The sequence below is a fragment of the Solanum stenotomum genome, chromosome 1, assembly GCF_019186545.1.
Source record: "Solanum stenotomum isolate F172 chromosome 1, ASM1918654v1, whole genome shotgun sequence".
Lineage (NCBI taxonomy): Eukaryota > Viridiplantae > Streptophyta > Magnoliopsida > Solanales > Solanaceae > Solanum > Solanum stenotomum.
This window is the reverse complement of record NC_064282.1, coordinates 74,128,579-74,149,539: the sequence shown is the minus strand read 5'-3', so window position 1 is coordinate 74,149,539 and position 20,961 is coordinate 74,128,579. Positions and strand designations below refer to the sequence as shown.

The following is a 20,961-nucleotide window of genomic DNA, read 5'->3' as shown; positions in this document are numbered from 1 at the left end:
GAAATTAAAACAGTCTCTTGGGGAAAAAGAACACAGGCAAGAAAACCCCAAGAGAGGCTTATGAGTTGGGTTACTTAGACTTCACCCTAACACTCACAATTCGTTTACCCCACCCCCAACAAAATATAGTGCAATAGTCCCCAATGCACAAAAGTAAAGAATAAAAGATCGAGTGAAGCAAATTGTGGCACATAGCACCGAAGACCTATCAACAAGCGGGTGGGTCCGGTTTCCCGGAGCCTACTGGATCAACACATGGGTATTTCTCAGCACCATCAGTATTTCTATCAACCACTCTAACCGCACCATCAGTAGTGCTCACATCATCTCTCACAGTAGCCACAGCCTCAGCGGTGGACCTAGAACTCGAGGCTTCAAGAGTACCCTCACGAACCCTCTGCTGGCGCAACTCCTCATCCACAATGGAGGCTTTCCTAGCCTGGTCGGTCTATTGGTGCTCCCGCTTCTTAATTCGTACATCCTCAGTGGCATTAGAAATGTGACTAGAGCGGGGCCTCTTTCCTCGAGCACGGCTGGAATTGGGCTGTAGTAAGTCCTCTCCAAATAAGGCATCTAGCACCATATCATCAGTCAGTATAGTAGGAGTTGACTCTAGCTCATCTGTAGGTGGAACAAAGATTTTATCAAGATCGGCTCGGAGAATGTCCAACTCCTTCCGGAGGGAAGAGACATCAGTGTTGGGGGTTGGTCGCTCAAGGACTCTCAATTCAAAGGCATCCAGGTGCTCATTAACGGCCTAGACCTTTAGGTCCATCATCCGCTACATCCTGGTCTTAGACTCTGAGATAGGCCGCTGCATCCAAGGCTTGCTAATGTAGTGTCACTATCTGTGCCTCCAATTTTTGAATACGAGCAAGGGGTACGACCGTAGATCTCGATGAAAGGGTGGCTCTGGATGATCTAGGAGCCCGACTGGCGGTCTGAGATAGGGAGGCTGGGTCATCATTAGTAGTTACAGGAGGGGTGGGGTTTGTACCCTACATTCGCTCCATATCATCAACTAAGTCTGCTCCCAATTGAGGTACAACGACCAGCGGCTCTCTGCGCGGTGCCGCAACATTCACCTCATCCTGAATCAGGCCTATATCCAAGGTTTTAGTCGCCTGGATCAACTTATCATAATGGCAGACCGACACTCCAGAATCTGTGCATAACTGAAAGATGAGGCAAGGAAAAGGGTAAGTGGTGGAAGCCTTGAAGGCCCTGTCGTTAATCTCCGCAATCAACATGCGTGCAAAGTCTATCTCAAACCCAGCCACCAAAGCAGCAACCATCACTGCACGGTCCCATGTGAGTACACTGTCTGCCTGAGTAGGAGACACCCAATTCCACACTAGTAGCCAGAAGAATTTGGCCACAAAATTTAGGGTGGCCTTTGTGATTGATAAGTTCGGGCTGCTGACCCACTCTGCTCGCTCGCCGTCTATAACAATGTTACTCGCCAGCCAGTGTAAGATGGTCTCCCTTCTCTCTGCACTTTAATGGAACTCCCTGCTCCTCACAATGTCCCATCTGTAGTCAAATTCCGCCATATTGAGTGCCCAAGTGTGGGTTGGACCATAGAGGAACCGGCGGATGGTGTTCTCACATACATCCATAGAAAACCCATGCACTAGTGTAGCCATGAGTGGTGGTTGGGTTCTAGGCTTGGAATTTTTGGAATAGAGCCTCGGATAGTGACTGCGTAGAAATCATAGAACTCCCTCATGATTTCCTCGCTATATATCTGTGATTCCTGGGCCATCCACTTACACTTATGCTAGTAAAAGAGACAATGGATGTAGGGCATGGTATGCAGGCTGCCTGTGAGTACCCTGCACTCCTCTGTAATCATCTGGGCCATTTTCACTTTATTTGTGATCATTTGAGCATCCCTGTAAATATGCCACTAGCCCTCAACGCACCATCTATTAGGATCCTCAGTAACTAGAGTAGGGTCGGTGTTTGGTGGCACTGGAACATCCCCCGCACTAGTAGCCTTATCAAACGAGGCAGCCTTACTATGTGAACTCGAGCCTGTTGCGGAGCCAAAAGCAGACCCTAAAGCAGAGAAGGACTCAGAGCCGGAAATTGACCCAGCCGGTGATCCGATTAGTGTATCTTCTTCATTAGACTAGGAGGCAGTGACTACGTCGGGAACCACCTACTTGGATTGATTCCGGGTAGTCCGGGGAGCTGTGGGGGATGTCCTTCCAGGGGGGGGGGGGGGGGACATAAGTGGGGTCATTCTCTGCATCAGTATCTTCGTCAATTATTTTACGGGTTAGTGCTGTAGATTTGGACTTACCCTTTAGGGCGACAACCAAAGATTTCTTCGGAGCCATGGTACCTGTGGAAGCATAGTTAGCACTAAAATAAACTAATAACACACTTGAAAACTTTTTAGAACAAAGAACGAACCAAAAGAAAAACTATTTTTTTCAAACAGTGGCTTCAGTGGCCACCTACGTTAGGTACCTACGGTCCGTGGATCCCCTTCGTAGGTCAGAAGTCCCAAAAAGTTGGGCTTTGATGAGAACCACGGATGTGCAGAACGGTTCGTAGATTGACCTACGGACCATAGTCCACCTCCGTGGTTCCACACTTAGTGAAATTGCTATATGCCACAGACCACAGACCTGATCTACGGTCCGTAGGTTGACCTACGGTCCGTAGACGGGGTCTTATAGATCAAGTCTATGCCAGGTATCCGACATGCCTTATGTTTAAACCAATTTTTGACAATTTCAATCATTCATCCTAAGTCTAATAATGTATTTCAACACAATTTATGATAGTTTGTCATCCCTAGGACTACAATTACTCATTTTTCAACATGTATTGCATACAAAACTAGGAACCCTAAGTCGAAACTTTCATTTAGACCATTTTTACTGAGTTATTCGATTACTAAGACTAGACAACCACATTCTAGCATCCCATAGGTGTTTCTATCATTAGTTCAACAAGAAATTGCATACAAAAACAACCCAAGGTCAAGACCACTTCGTGACTTCATGTATGGAACAATGAATACCTAAATTCAAAGTTAAAGTAAAGTCAGTTACCTTACAAGTATCAGAAATGGGTGATTGTGTTACGACAATGAACTCCTCAGATCTTTTACTAGCCTTTCGACGCCGAACCCGTATACTAGACACTCTGCAAAATGGGGAATGAGGCAATTTGAGAAAGAGGAAATTGATTTGGGAATTTGAGGAAATGAAAGGGGAGTGATTTGTGGGATGTGGGTGTAATATGGAGTGATTTTGGGAGAGGAAGGGGTTAAAAACGGTTGGGAGGGAATTTTGAATGTGGGGGATGAATATAAAAATGAAGGGTTATATTTAAAAGTTGTCCAGGTCGGGTCAGGCAAACACTAGGTTTGGACCCACAAAACCCTGTCGACGGGTCATGGGTCGTGGGTTGACCTACGGACCGTAGGTCACTCAACACTTAGAAAAATTTAGACGACTTACATGGGGTCTACAAACACCATTCACGGTCCATGGATTGACCTATGGACCGTCGATAGGGTCCGTAGACCTCTGCACCAGACATTTTCTGCAAGTTTTTTACTTTTCGTCCCTGCACATATAGCAACTGTTAGGCCTTTCTTTTCACATTTTCAGGACACTTTTTAGACATGGACCGTATGCTATATATAGCCAACACTAAAACAAAAATAAAGCACCTATCTAATGGAATATAGAAAAGCAAATAAACAAAGAAAACTACTAAATCGAAAAGAAAAACCAATAGTTGGCTAGATTGTACATCTTGGGTTACCTCCCAAGCAGCGCTTGATTTAACGTCGCGACACGATGTAGGCCTCTTTATTAGTCATACTTCATCAAGATAGTAGGCGTCAACCACTTCTTGCACATTCTCCGCTTTTCCCATATAGACCTTAATCGTTTGCCCGTTTACCGTAAACCTTGTTCTCTCACTGTTTTTGAGCTCGACCACTCCGTGAGGGAGCACTTGCGTGACTAATAATGGCCCGGTCCACTTGGACTTGAGCTTGCCCAAAAACAAGCGCAACTAGAGTTGAATAGAAGCACAAGATCACCCACGACAAACTCTCGCTTTTCAATCCTTTGATCATGATACTTCTTCATCTTCTCCCTGTACAAGGCTGAAGTTTCATAAGGTCTTAGGCGGAACTCATCAAGCACATTCAAGTCACTCATTCTCTAATTCGATGCGGCGCCCCAATCCAAATTTAGCTTATTTAACGCCCACATAGCCTTATGCTCTAGCTCTAGCAGAAAATGGCAAGACTTCCCATATACAAGTTGGTAGGGGGACATAACTATGGGAGTCTTGAATGCGGTGCAATACGCCCATAGAGCATCATCAAGCTTCCTTGACCAATCAGTTCTATTTGCATTCATAGTCTTAGCCAAAATCTGCTTGATCTCTTTGTTGGACACTTCAACTTGCCCACTAGACTGCGGATGGTAAGGAGTGGCCACATTGTGGTGGACGCCATATTTCTCAAGTAGCACCTTGAAAAACTTATTACAAAAGTGGGAACCTCCATTCTTGATAATCGCCCTAGGTGTACCAAATCTGGAGAACATATTCTTTTACTTTCATTATTGGAAAGCGCAATTGCTTCCACCCACTTCGACACATAATCAACCGCAACAAGAATATACTTCATCCCATGTGAACTCACAAATGGACCCATAAAATCAAGGCCCCATACATCAAACAACTCTATCACCAATATCGGATTCATAGGAAGCTCTTGCCTCTTTGAAATTCTTCCTTCTCTTTGGCAAGGGTCACACGACTTGGTGAAATCATGAGCATCTTGGTGGATGGTAGGCTAGTAATACCCACACTGCAAAATTTTATGTGCAATCCAAATACCACTATCATGCCCACCAACAGGCGACGAGTGACAGGGCTCTAGTATACTCAACATCTCAACCTCGAGCACACATCGATGAATAATCCCATCAACACAATTACAGTACAAATAAGTCTCATCCCAATAGAACTTCTTCACATCATGCATAAACTTTTTCCTTTGGTGGAAAGACAAATCCGATGGCACCAGATCACTTGCCAAGTAGTTAGCAAAGTCTGCGAACCAAGGAATCAGATCATGAGAAGCAGCCAAAACATGTTCATTTGGGAAAGCATCATTAATTTCAGCCCTATCACCAAGCTTGAGCACAGTTGCTTCCTCTAATCTGGACAAGGGATCGGCAACCTGATTTTCTGTCCCCTTTCTATCTTTCACCACAAAGTCAAACTCTTGCAGCAACAACACCCATCTAATCAACCTCGATTTTGCATCCTTCTTAGCCATCAAATACATCAATGCAGAATGGTCAGTATGCACTATGACCTTAGTACCAAGCAAGTAGAATCGAAATTTCTCGAATGCGAAAATCATCGCAAGAAGCTCTTGTTCAGTCACTGTATAGTTCTTTTGAGCCACATTTAGAGCTTTGCTGACATAGTAAATAGGATGAAGAATCTTCTCTCGCCTCTATCCAAATACCACACCAAGCGCCACTCCACTCGCATCACATATTACCTCAAACAGTTGTCCCCAATCTGGTGAAATAATGATAGGTGCGGAAACTAACTTTTCGTTTAACTCTCCAAATGCTCTCAAACAAGCATCATCAAAATAAAACTTATACTGCTTTTTGAGTAGTTTGCACAATGGATGTGCAATTTTGGAGAAATCTTTGATGAACCTCCTATAGAAACCTGCATGCCCAAGAAAACTTCTAATACCTTTAACAGAGATAGATGGTGGAAGCTTTTCTATTACCCCATCTTTCGCTCTATCAACCTCAATACCCTTCTCAGAAATCCGATGACCCAGAACTATCCCCTCTTTCACCATGAAGTGACATTTTTCCCAATTGAGCACAAGATTGCACTCTTCACACCGTTTCAGTACTTCGGCCAAATGGTCTAAACAATGATTAAAAGAGTCACCTACCACAAAGAAATCATCCATAAATACCTCAATAGTGTCCTCCACCATATCAGAAAATATCAACATCAAACAATGCTAGAAGGTCGCTGGAGCATTACACAACCCAAATGGCATTCGTTTGAAGGTGAATGTCCCATAAGGGCAAGTGAAGGTGGTCTTCTCTTGGTCTTCCGGAGCTATCGAAATCTTATTGTTGCCCGAATAACCATCAAGTAAACAATACCAACCCTTACCCGCTAGTCGGTCCAACATCAGATCCATGAACGGCATAGCCAAGTGGTCTTTTTCTGTCCAAGCATTTAATTTTTGGTAGTCCATGCAGACTCTCCATCCAGTCACGGGCCGCATCGGAACAAGCTCTTTTTTTGCATTCAAAACCACAGTCATCCCACCTTTCTTAAGCACACACTAAACAAGACAAACCCAACTACTATTTGCAATGGAATAAATAACTCCAGCATCCAACCACTTGATGATTTCCTTTTTCACTACCTCTTGCATAGGAGGATTTAGTCTTCTCTAGTGCTCAATACTAGTCTTGTGATCCGGCATGAGTTGGATTTTATGAGAACAAATGCCAGGAGGGATTCCAATAATGTCTGCAATAGTCCACCCAATAGCCCGTTTGAACCTTTTCAACACAGAAACCAATGCCTCAACTTGTGTCACATTCAAATCTGCCACAATGTTGACTGGTAAAGTACCATCTCTCCCCAATAATACATACCTCAAATGTGATGGTAGAGCCTTAAGCTCAAATTTCATAGCCTCCTCAACAGACGGTCTTGCAGGTGGAGAGTCACGATTCTTCATGTCTAACTCCAATCTCTTTGGTTTTGAACGGAATTCAAACTTATCAAGTGCGGTGACCAATTCATTATAGTCTTCAATACCATTACTCTCACAGTTCATCATTACCGCTGCTAGTGCATCAACACCCAACCTCTCTTCAATAGGCACCTCAAAACCACTCTCTACAATATGATTAACCACTGATACATACTTGAGCTCCCTACTCTACTTCATGGATCTGCAAATGTTGAAACTAACCTGCTCATTATTCAATTGGAACTTCATCTGCCCTTTCTCCATATCGACCAAGGCATGCCCAATGGCAAGGAATGGTCTCCCAAGAATAATAGGAACCTCAAAATCAACCTCATAATCAAGTATTAGAAAATCCACCGAAAAGATAAAAAACTCCACCTTCACTAATACGTCTTGGAGCACACCAATGGGCCTTTTCACAGTTCTATCGGCCATGAGCAATCGCATCGCAGTCGGTTTTGGATCTCCTAAACCTAACTTTTTGTGAATAGGCAAAGGCATCAGATTAATGCTAGCACCCAGATCACACAACGCCTTAGCAAAATGCAACAACCCGGTAGTACATGGAATAATGAAGGCACCAGGATCCTCTTTTTTCTGCACAAGGTACCTTGTAGCAATAGCACTACAATGTTTCAACCTATCATCATCTTCAAAACTCACGGCCCTTTTCTTCGTCACCAAATCTTTCATAAACTTCACATACCCAGGTATTTGTTCCAAAGCTTCTATCAATGGAACATTGATGGAAATATGTTCAACATACTAATAAACTTGCGGTATTTCCCCTCTTATGTCTTCTTCACTAACATTTGTGGCTATGGAGGTGGAGGTCTAGGCATGGGAACAACTTTTTGGGTTATCTCCACTTCCTTCTCTGTAGCATTCTTGGACTCTCCAGTAATCTCAATCTCATCATCATCTTTACTAACCTCACCTTCAACCTCAGACGGCATAGGTGGATCAATGGTCTGCTTACCCCCTCGAGTAGTGACTTCCATACAATGCCCATCATTCTTCGAATTTTGGATGTTGTTGCTAGGAAGTGTGCCAGGCTTATATGGGTTCACTGTAGTAGACAAATGATTCATCTGTTGCTGATGATTGCATATTCAAGACACAACTTCCAATGCAAGTGTCTGCGATGGTACAATAGTAAAGTAACCCAACCAAGGGTTGGGGTCGAGTCTCAAGGGAGTGGTTTGAGAATTAATAGAAAAATAAAATTTAGTCTTAACTAGTCATAGCTAAAAACATTATCGAATAATAACATGTTAAATCTAAGGGGTGACACAAGAGTGTCAATTAACAATGGGGGTTTTTCACAAGTAAACAAAAATCAGCGAAAATATAAGGAGTACTAATCAAAGAGAGGGGATTCTTGGGATATGATAGGAATACGGGATAAACTAAACTATTGGGTACATGCTTTTGATAATAAATCCGTTGAATATTTGTGACTAGGCTAGACTATAGTGGGAGTAAATTCTCTGTCGAGCAACTTACCCCGAATCAACTCGGTTCTCTCGAACACCGAGTTGCCGCATGAAGAACAACCTCCGCCTTAGCCCAGTCACTCTCTCAAGTTAAGTGTCTGGGAGAAGTACTAGGGTTCACTCTCTCGAGCTGAACCTGATGTCGACCCAATCCCATCGGCCATCAATTTAGTAGTCTTAGTTTTACGACCTCTCTCGAGCAAGCCAAAAAAACAAAGGTGAGATCGTATTTGAAACTACAATTTCATTAAGTTCCACCACAACTACTAAATGAAATCACATCTAAACAACAAATAAATCATCAACAAGCAAGACCCAACAGATATTCTAACCCATATTCACAAAATCACACCCCAAGAATTGGGGTTTTAGCTAGACATATAAAAGAGATAGAAATTTATACCAATATGAGTTTGCATTCAAATGGGTAGGAAGATTTAAGTCTCAAAACAAGCAAAGAGTGAAGAATCCACAAGACCCAAGTCAAAAATCTTGGAGTTGAAACCCTTTGAATCTTCAAGTTCTTCAAAACCCTCTCCAAACTTAGAACTCAAAATTCTATGTTAAAAATTCTATATTAAAAATCTAATATTAAGTTACAACTCTCAACGAGTATTTATAGTTTTTAAAAATTTGTGCTGCAGCGGATCATTCGGTGCCATTAGTCAAGATCGTCGATCAACTAGGCGATCCGCCCTTTGGTAGGTTTTATCGCCGTCTTTCTCTATCCTTCAACATCGTCGGGTTTTGGATCATTGGGTGACATAGTACTACTTCGCGGAACTGTTTGGAGACATGCCAATTGCTCCTTTTCACCGCCGATTCGATCCTTTCTTTCAGGGCTCAGCACAGTGAAACAAAAGGAGAGGATAAGACCTTTTGGCGACTCACCGAATGGGTTCGGCGATTCTCAGATCTTCATTTATTCATTCTTTAAGCTGCCTTTGTTCCTTTTTGCTAAGTAGTGTCCATGTTTTCCCTCCAACTCCAAATACCTGAAACTTAAGGGTTTTCATTAGATATTGAGACAAAATATGTATTTGAGGACACTAATTCTATCAAAATATAGCCCTAAATGAGTCCAATTTGTGGACTCATCAACACCGCCAACTTAAATTCTTGCTTGTCCTCAAGCAAACTCTAGTTCGGTTGTTCAAAAAGGATGTCTCAAACAGTGTTATACAAGAATCAATCATAAATGTACACAACAAGACTTAACTTACTCATGCAAGGATCAAATGTGCACTCAAAGTTTCAAGTCGTGACTTACCATTAGAAAGGAATCTTGAACTCACAATACTTGCTTCAAATTCAAGTTCAAGCTCAACTATAGTGTTCAAATTTCCTCACACAATGATTCCATATTCACACAATGGTTCACAGTTTAAAGCTTCAAAATCAGATGCAACGCTCACACTCACAAAGAAGAACACAATGCATAATTCCACCCATAGGTTTGCCCGTATTTTCCAACCAACACTTGCTTCAGCTCACTCAAGATCCAAAAGGTCCTTTCAAGGCTTGTAATGGGGCTGAGAGCAAAGGTATGGTCATTTTAGGCTCAGTGACTTTCATCCTCATGAAATGTGGCGTTCACAACACTTCCTTTCCTTTTCCTTCATCATTCTCTTTAAAGCTCATAAGTCATCCTATTATTCACTCTCCATGGATTATTTGGAAACCCCATTTCTTTTGTACTTTATTCCACAACTTTCTTTTCCATTCTTTTCTCTTTTTTTTTATATGGAGGGGTTCCATTTTTCTCAACACCATGGCTTAAAGGAGACTTTCCTTGCACTTCTTGACTTTCCCTTTTCTTTTCATCACACCCTCAACTTAGGCTTTTGGCCTAAGTTGGCTATTCAATCAACCACAAATCAAGAGGATTATAGGTAGTGGATTAAGAGAGGTCTAGTCTTCATCAAGTTTCTTCCAAAGAAAGGTAAGGCTCAAGGGGTGTTCAAAAGCGGTTCACACACTCACAAGGTAGGCCACAAAAGAGGTATATATCAAATTCACTCACACTCTTAGAAGTTGCCTAAGATCATATCAAGAGATAGCATCACTTAGTTGACCGGACCAACGGGCAAATTCTAGGATCCATCATGCATAGTTCACAGGTAAGCTCATCACACTAGGCATTGACACTATAAGTCAAACAAGACTCCACACTTTCGCTAGTGTGCAACGATCATCACAAGAGACTCGATTTGATCATTGGCTAGTCACAACGAGATGCAAAGAGTTCACATATTGTCTATGCACCTTCATTTGGCCTCATTGTAGTCGCACATTCATGTTTGTTTGATTATAAGCACTATCCAAGTCATCGGTATTGATCGGAACTGATACTCAAATTTGCGAAGGAATAGCCACATACAACACAGAATGGGTGGTAAAAAAATTTTGGAAGGGTCAAAATCATTTTGCAATTTAAAACACGGAAAACACGGAGCCACAAGCTCAAATATTCCACGAAAGCAGTATTTAAAACAATTATAGCTTACAACCCAAATACATAAACGAAACACAATTCACGAATAACACACAAATGTGGGCCTCACCCCACCACAAATAAAAGCAATTTGTCCTCAAATGCAATCAACATAATATCTCAAATTTAGAATAAAGAAAAATAGATAGGGAGGTAGAGAAAACTCATATCTACACAGTCGCTCCATCTGTCTGGGCACAAGTGCCCGATGTGTCAGTCAGGGCTTGAATAATAGTGCCCGAAGCTACTTCAGAAGGTTCAGCGACAATTGGCTTGCTGAAATTGTCCAAGTCATGAGCTGCCAAGAAGGAATGTATAACTGTGCAGAATCCACGAGTCCACGAACGGACAGTGGGATCTCAGGGGATAGATCTCTTGCTGGAACTAGGCTTTTTGCCCTCATTTCTCGTCTTGGGAGGATTCGCTTCACTTGTACCTTTCTTGAAATTTTTTGCTCTTATCTATCGGGGTGGCCTATTTCTTCCAGCTACTTTTGGTCTAGCCATATCTACATAACTTTGGGAAAGAGTTAAAAAATATCTCAACAAAAACATAGAAGTTCATCTGTAGAAAAACTCCGCCGAACCAGTTGGCGAAACGCGCAACCACTTAGGCAATTCACCTAGTGCAGTGCACAGAGGATACAACGGTGCAGACAAAGGGTGAACAAGCGGTCTTTCGGCGAGACGCCATGTGCGTTCGGCGACATCAGGCTTTTTTCACCGAAAGTTACAGAATCAACAACATATTTATCATTAAATTAAAGGCAAGATGGGGACGTTAGGCGAACCATCGTGTGGTTCGGCGAGCTCAACCCAGCTCGCCAAATGGCTCAACGTACCTATTTTCAACCCATCTACTCGAATTCAACCCCGCAACCCCCGAAAGCAAAATCAAAATATGCAATAGCCAAATTAGGCTCAAACTCAGCGACATTTATGCATAACCCACAATTTTTCATCCACTATAGGGCACAATTTTCAGGGATCAACTATTTAACTTAGTACGGTCAATATTATCGAATCAAGGCAAGCAAACAAAAATTATAATCCTACCAGAGAGGACCAGCACACATTATCGAAGTAATGTCATTGCATTTGAGCAAAACTTTTGATAAAAGGAACTTAGGGCTCAGAAACCAACCTTAGATGCGGATTAAGATGCTGCTAAGATGCTAGGCGGCAACGCAATCCAAATCCGAGAACAATTCAATAACCAAAATACAATAGAGATGTAACGATATTGAAAGTAAAACTAGGTGTGAGTTTGTAAAGTTTGAAAATAAGGGAGAGCGTAGGAAATTGAAACTTTTAAACCTTTTACTTGAAAAATCGTCCAGTTCTTGGCCACTCGGTGACATTAGTCGTGAGCGTCGAACCATTCAATGTCACGCCAAGAAATTACATTCTTCATCATTTTTTATAGAATCCCCCAGTTAGATTGGGAATCCAAACGACGATACAAATTGGGTTCGCCGAGCTCATCGGCGACTCGCCTATCATTTCTTTGGGCCCATCGAGTTTTACAGACCCCAAACCCAAACTGGGTTGGATCAAACGGCGGTGTGAGTCGGGTCGCCTAATACTTTGGTGACTCGCCAACCAAACATTTCTCTCACCAATCTATTTCTTTCCAAATGCTTCCCACACTTAATCTTGCACAATTAACACACCATTATTTCTAAAACCAACATAAAGCATTAAAAGGGTTTTGGGTTGCCTCCCAAACAGCTCCTTAGTTAACGTCGTGGCACGACACAAGTCCACCTTCAAACCTTATTCTTGGGGTAAGCCATAGTATCACTAGGCAAACCCCCTTGCTAACTCGAATTGAGGTGAGATGAGATATGACCCATTAGGTCTCTAACTGCTTGATCGAAACTGAATGGGAGGTGACGGTCTGGCTAAGGGTGGACACATCTTCTTTCATGCCTTTTAACATTTTGTCTGACCCTTCAACTTTGTTGAGAATATGTGAGAGCACATCCTCAGACTTACCACCTTCCGAGTCTTGGGATTTTGGCGCTCATGGTGAGGCACATATTTATCCTTCTCCCCATCCTTCGAATTGGGATTACGGTCCCTCCATTCATGATCTCGATCCTTCCAGCCTTTGTCTCTAGCCCAACCTTGGTTACCACCCTGCCCTGGGTAGTTTGAACAATAGCCACCGCCTTGGTTGGCTAGAAAATTTACCTCCTCGTTATACAAGGATTCAAACTTCATCTCCTCAGGATTTGCACACCCGACCCCTACGGCATTGACACCACGGATGCCAGCCCCCATGACATTTTTGGATAAAATGTCAAGTTGTGTCATGATCTTGGCCATATTTTGGTCTCAGTCATGATCTTTTTCAATCTGCTCCTTAGATAGCTTGAAGGTGAGAGGAGAGACTTGGTCCTCGCGAGTGTACCACGCTCTATTGGTAGTTGTCATGCCATCTAAAAGTTGAGTTGCTACTACATATGGCTGCTGCATTAAGCCTCCAGGCGAAAGTTGGTCAGCGACCCCTTTGTTTACCGAGTCCAAACTCCGGTAAAAGTACTAAAATAGCACATTATCAGGCAAACCATGGGTTGGGCATTGAAGCACCAACTTTTTGAATCGTAACCAAGTTTTGTGCAGAGGCTCTCCTTCCAAATGCTTAAAGCTCTGAATTCTATCCCGAAGGGTCATCATCTTTGAGGGAGGGAAAAATCGCACTTGAAATATGGTTACCAATTCCTCCTAGGAAGTGATGGATTCATGCGGAAACTCGGCCAGCCACTTGCACGCCTCTCCCATCAATGCGAAAGGGAATAATCTTAACTGGACTGACTCCTGAGAGATATTTTTGAATGAGAACGGTCGGCACACATCCACGAAGTTCCGAAGATGCTCATGAGGATCCTCGTGAGCCAACCCGCTGAAAAGTCCCTTTAGATGCAAGAGTTACAACATAGTACTCGTTATGTGGATCACTATATTTCCCTTGACTGGAGGTAACTGGATAGCTCCAAAACCTCCCATGAGATGGGGGCCATTGATGTTTGGCTCTTGGACATCATTGAGATTTTTTATGTCGTCTTGGTGGCCCACCTGGCTACCGTTGCTACTGTTGACACTAATGCTTTGTGAAATATTCAGACAAGTAAACAAAACAAAACAAAAGATTAAGTCAGTAAACTACAACTAAGAAGAACAAAAATTCTACTAATCTAAAAATTCTCAAATAACACCACTCCTCAGTAGGGGCTCCATTTTGATGTTTGTGTAATCAAGACACAACTTCCAATGTAAGTGTCTACAATCATACACTAGTAAAGTAACCCAACCAAGGGTTGGGGTTCAGTCCCAAGGGAGTGGTTTTAAGAATTAATAGAAAAATAAAATTTAGTCCTTACTAGTCATAGCTCAAAACATTATCGAATAAGAACATGTTAAATCTAAGGGGTGACACAAGAGTGTCAATTAACAATGGGGGTTTGTCAGAAATAAACAAAAATCAGCGAAATTATAAGGAGTACTAATCAAGGTGAGGGTATTCTTGGGATGTGATAGGAATATAGGATAAACTAAACTATTGGGTACATGCTTTTGATAATAAATCTGTTGAATATTTGTGACTAGGCTAGACTATAGTGGGGGTACATTCTCTCTCGAGCAACTTACCCCGAATCAACTCAGTTTCTCTCAAACACCGAGTTGCCGCATGAAGAACAGCCTCCTCCTTAGCCCACTCACTCTCTCGAGCTGAGTGTGTGGGAGAAGGACTAGGGTTCACTCTCTCGAGTTGAACCTAACGTCGACCCAATCCCATCGGCCATCAATTTAGTAGTCTTAGTTTTACGACCTCTCTCAAGCAAGCCAAAAATACAAAGGTGAAATCGTATATGCAAATACAATTTCATTAAGCTCCACCACAACTACTAAATGAAATCACATCTAAAAAAACAAATAAATTATCAACAAGCAAGACCTAACAGATAATGTAACCCATATTCACAAAATCACACCCCAAGAATTGGGGTTTTAGCTAGACATGTAAAAGAGATAGAAATTTATACCAATATGAGTTTGCATTCAAATGGGTGTGAAGATTTAAGTCACAAAACAAGAAAAGAGTGAAGAATCCACAAGACCCAAGTCCAAAATATTAGAGTTGAAACCCTTTGAATCTTCAAGTTCTTCAAAACCCTCTCCAAACTTAGAACTCAAAATTCTATGTTAAAAATTCTATATTAAAAATCTGATATTAAGCTACAACTCTCAACGAGTATTTATAGTTTTCAAAAATCTATGTTGCAGCATATCATACGGCGCTGTTAGTTGAGATCGCCGATCAACTCAGCGATCCACCCTTTGGTAGGTTTCATCACCGTCTTGCTCTATCCTTCAGCATCATCGTGTTTTGGATCATTGTGCGACATAGTACTGCTTCACCGAACTGCTCGATGACACGCTGACTGCACCTTTTCACCGCCGATTTGATCTTTTCTTTCAGGGCTCAGCACACTGGAACAAAAGGCGAGGATAAGACCTTTTGGTGACTCGCCAAATGGGTTCGGCAATTCTCAGATCTTTATTTCTTCGTTCTTTCAACTACCTTTATTCCATTTTGCTAAGTAGTGTTAATGATTTCCCTCCAACTCCAAATACCTGAAACTTAAGGGTTTTCATCAGATATTGAGACAAAATATGCATTTGAGGACACTAATTCTATCAAAATATATCCCTAAATGAGTCCAATTTGTGGACTCATCAGTTGGTCGAGTTGCTTGATCGACACTGCATGGGCATGAACTTTTTGACCAATACCAGACAAGTCGTTTCGCATCTCCTTCACATTCTCATCAGTCAAATCAAACCTCTTTATCATCTTCTGCATCATATCCTTAATCTGTGACATACTGCCTCAGCTTCCCTATTACCAAATTCCCGATTTTGAGGAGGAGCATAAGGACCACTCCTATCATTTTTGTTGCTATAGTTATTTCGATTGTAGTTGTTGTTGCGATTGTAGTTGTCATAATTTACCTTGGTTTCCTTGACCTTGGCGCCAATTATTTGAATTGGAACCTTGGGCGTTGGCTCGGAAACCCCTCATCTGATCATTCACCGCATAAGTATCCTTTTCATAATAACAATCCTCAACCGATGGTGGATTCCTAGTCAAATAATTCATAGCATTTATTTTTTCGGTACCTCCGCTCACATGCTTCAATACCAACCCAAGTTTTGTCCTCATCTGAGCCATCTCCTCACGAATATCATTGGCATATTGACTAGGTGCAGATTGAACTGCAAAAGTTCTTCTTCAAATGTCTGACTTGCGAGTGCTCCATGCTTTATTGTTCTGGGAAATCTTCTCTAGTTTCTCAGCGATCTCCTCAAAAGTGCACTCACCATATGATCCTCCTGCGATAGTATCAAGCACAGCCTTACCATTGTCATCTTGGCATCTGTAGAAATACTCATTTACTGACTCATCATTAATGCGGTGATTTGGGACACTTCTTATGAAAGCAGTGAACCTGTCCCACGAACTACTCACAGACTCTCTAGGTAGTGCGACGAAGTTGTTGAGTTTATCTTTGTGGTTCAGCTTCTTTGACACTGGGAAGTATTTTACCATGAACACTTTGCATAATTGATTTGATGTGTGAATTGAGTTATAAGGAAGCTCGGTAAACCATACAGCAGCATCTCCGGTCAATGATAGAGGGAAGACTCTCAATCCAATGACATCCATGTCTAAATCTGGTCAACCCACGCAACTATTGCAAACACTCCTCAACTTGGTCATGTGCCCATGTGGATCCTCCGATGCTATACCAGAGAACAAACCCTTCGCTGTAAGCATCTGCATCAGACTGCTCGTCACCACGAATATTTGCCCCAGAGGTAAAGGAGGTAGAAAAACATGTCCTTCAATTCAGAGGCATTAATGTCGACCCTATAGTTATCACGCAGCATCGGTTTTGGTGGATTATGTGCCCTCAATGCATCTCCCAATAGATTACTACCTTGATTTCAGCATTCTCATCATCAACCCTAGGAGGCCGCAACTCAACTCCGTCACCTAGATTTCCTCCCATAGGATTGGCTAAGACCTCTTGATTATTCATCCTTCGCAAAGTTCTGTTCAAATCTGGATCATAAGGAGTCAGTGGTTCAACTAGACTCTGTGTACTTGGCATACACTAGAGTAGGAACCTGAGAGAAACAGAAACAAAAAAAAAAGTAAAATTAGGAAATAATTGACTAAAGTTCAATAATGTAGCTAAACTTAATCTAAAAGCCTTATTCCCCAGCAGCGGCGCTAAAATTTGATACACTCAAATTACACCTCCCTAAAGAAGTATAAGCGATCGTTATCAAGTAAAGAACCCAACTTGGAGGTTGGGGTCGATCCCACTCGGAATATGGTTTTTAGTCAACGTATTTTCGAAACAAGTAAGTAAAGGGGGGGGAGATTTGTGAAACAAATGCTTGATTTTAGTTAAGTAACAAGTGACGAGGATTCAATCATTGTTGTTATCAATGAGAGAAAGTAACTAGGGTGTACGTGTTCCCCATAAGCTCATAACGCGGTAATCCTAGTAATAGTAATCCTTTCGTAGTGTATTACATGCAAAGTGATAAGTTATGTATCTTTAATTCCTTGGTCCGACAACTAGAGAATTTCACCCCGCACCTTGGTCCGACTGTGCGTGTATAATTTAATAACCCTTACGTTTACCTCATATTAGACATCACATCAATGTATGGCTTAGTTTTCACCCTAGCACCAATTGACATTAGACTATTAGATAGTATCACACTAAATCTATGTTGATAATTATTTTCTTATTAGCTACCTCCTTGGTCCGACAAGTAGCAACAAGGCGAGTTCTAATGTTGGCCACCGTTAAAAAAACTTCTAAACGAAAGAATTATCAATGCATGCAATAACACTATTCGAGAATTACTTAGTTACCGTGGTCGATCTACGGTTCATCGTTTGTAATCACGGTTCCATACTTAGTCAAGAATTCCCTAAATTTCCTTCAGGCCATGTCTATCCATCTACGCCTACTATCTACGGACTGTGACTGGACCTACGATCCGTAGATCACGTTCATAGATGCCCTTTTCTGCACATTCTTCAGTTGTGTCTCTCAACTTCCACGTCCGAATTTATTTCTTGCAAACATGATAAAAACACATTAATACCAATACAAAATAGCCCTAGACACACACAACTCTTAAGTGAAATGTATTAAAAATATCATAAACTCACAGTATATCAACGGTTTGTCACAAGGACCATAACCCATCGATTCAGTCATGGCCTGCTGGCAGTGGCTACTAATTTCTGGGTTGTCCAACCACGAGTCGTACCACGGCCCGTGTGAACAACCAAGAACCGTTTGAACAACCAAGAACCGTGAAGATCTCCGTATTATCTCATTTGGGCTGGGGTCTGGTGGCTCAGGACGACATATGCCACCACGGCCCGTAGAGGGCTCCATGGTCAAATGTATGGTCTTGGTGAGGTCTATCTATCCTCCAAAAGCCTTCCCATGGATAGCGAGGTGGTCCACATCCCGTGAGAAGCTCTGTGGTCCAACACTGATGGAAAGGTGAACCACGATGAGGGTGATGGACCGTGGTCTTGATCACGGCCTGTGAACCCCTCCGCGGTTCACCTCTTTCTGCTATTTTCTGCTGCAAAGTCTAAGTCTAATTTGCGAGGTGTTACAATATCTCCCCCTTAGGAACATTCATTCTCAAATGAAGCCTAAACTAGTTGAGTATGAAAGGAAGGAGCTGCAAGACCTACCACTAAGTACTAGAACCTGATTTTTGACTAAACTAAGTTCCAAGAACATGCAAATATGCTGAAAATGCAAGAAAAATTGAAGGAACATAATACTAAGACTAAATTTACACAAGAGTAAGCTAAGAGACTGGAGAGGAACTATAACCTCAAGTTGAAATGGAATCGGAAGGAAAGAGATGAGGATACTTGGCCTTCATGGCTTCTTCTTCTTCCCAAGTAGCTTCCTCTACAAACTGACTCCTCCACAAAACCTTCACTGAAGCTACTTCTTTATTTCTCAACCTACGAACCTGATGATCAATAATTTCAATTGGCTCCTTTTCATAGGTGAGACTGTCCTTAACAGCTACACACTTTAATGGTACTATTAATGTTGGATCACCCACATACTTCTTTAATAATGAAATGTGAAAGACTGGATGCACGGTTGTTAGTTCTGATAGTAACTCTAACTCATATGCCACATTACCAACCCTCTTCAGGATCTTGTAAGGATCTACATATCTTTGATTGAGCTTCCCTTTCTTGCAAAATCTCATCAACCCCTTCATAGGTGACAATTTCACGAAAACCCAATCATCGATTTCAAACTCTAATTCCCTTTTCCTCACATCTGCATAGGACTTTTCATGACTCTGGGTTGTCTTTAGTCTATCTCTAATGAGCTGAAATGTTTCCATAGCTTCATGAACCGAATCTGGCCCAATTAATGTTGCTTCACCTACTTCAAACCAACCAATTGGAGATCTACATCTACACCCATATAGTGCCTCATAAGGGGCCATCTGATTACTGGAATAGTAATTGTTGTTGTAGGCGAACTCTATAAGAGGTAGGAGATCATCCCAACTGCCCTTGAGGTCGATCACACAAACTCTCAACAATTCCTCTAAGGTCTGAATGGTATGCACTGCCTGACCATCCGTTTGTTGATGAAATGTTATGCTGAGATTTACCTGCGTACCAAGACCTTTCTGGAACAATCTCTAGAAATGGAGATAAATTGTAGACCCCTATCGGAGATGATAGACAACGAAACCCTATGCAACCTGACTATCTCATTAATGTAAAGCATGGCATAGTCCTCCACCGAATTTGTAGTCTTGACAGCCAAGAAGTGAGCGGACTTAGTAACTCTGTCTACTATTACCCAAATGGAATTATGTTGTCTGCGAGTACAAGGTAAACCTATGATGAAGTCCATGTTTATCACTTCCCACTTCCATGTAGGAATGTTAATCTCTTGAGTAATACCTCCTGGTTTTTGATGTTCTTCCTTAACCTATTGACAATTAGGACACTTAGCCAAAAAAAACCTGTTCTGTCTCTCGTCATGTCGTTCCACCAAAAGACTTCCCGCAGATCACGATAAATATTAGTGGCACCTAGGTGAATAGAATATCTGGAATTATGAGCCTCTGAAAGGATCTATTGCCTCAACTCACCCACCTTAGGAACACATAATCGACCCTGATAACGCATCACACCATCTCCCACTTGGGAGAAAACCTCTACTTTATTCTGGTGAACTGAACCTTTCAAATGAAGTAATGTAGGATCACTATCTTGTTTTTCCTTAACATTCGTTACCAGTGAAGATTAAGATCTATTCTGAACTATTACTCCACCATCTGACGATTATGTAAGACCAACTCCTGAGCGAGCAAGCTGGTGAACATCTTTTGCTAATTCTTTCCTTTCTTCCTCAATATGTGCTACACTACCCATAGATAATCTGCTAAGAACATCAGCTACTACATTGGTCTAACCGGGATGATAAAAGCACATTCATATCATAGTCCTTGAGGAATTCAAGCCATCTCCTCTGACGAAGATTCAACTCTTTCTGGGTTAACACATACTGGAGGCTCTTATGATCTGTGAACACATCTACATGAACACCATACAAGTAATCTCTCAAAAATTTTAGGGAAAATACTGCAACTGCAAGCTCGAGGTCATAATTCGGGTAGTTCTTCTCATAGACCTTAAGTTGTCTAGAAGCATAAGCTAAGACCTTACCTCGCTACATCAATACACAACCTAGGCCAACCCTGGATGCATCATTATAAATCACATAACCATCTGAACCATCTGGTAGAGTTAAGACAGGAGCAATAGTCAACCTAGTTTTGAATGCTGCAAAGCTTTTCTCACACTCATCTGACCATTGAAACTTAGCCTTTTTATGGGTCAACTTAGTCAATGGTGAAGCTATGGATGAAAATCTTTCAACAAATCTCCTCTAATAGCTAGCCAAACCGAAGAAACTTCTGATATTTGTTGGAGCGGTGGGTCTGAGCCATTGTTTCACTACTTCTATATTTTGAGAATCCACTCGAATTCCCTCGCTAGATACCACATGA

General features: G+C 41.9%; 1 pseudogene; it reads right to left on the bottom strand.

Annotated features, from left to right (window-relative positions):
- Nucleotides 1–208: 208 nt before the first annotated feature.
- On the bottom strand, nt 209–16,405 carry LOC125856536 (uncharacterized; annotated as a pseudogene).
- Between the last annotated feature and the right edge of the window lie 4,556 nt (nt 16,406–20,961).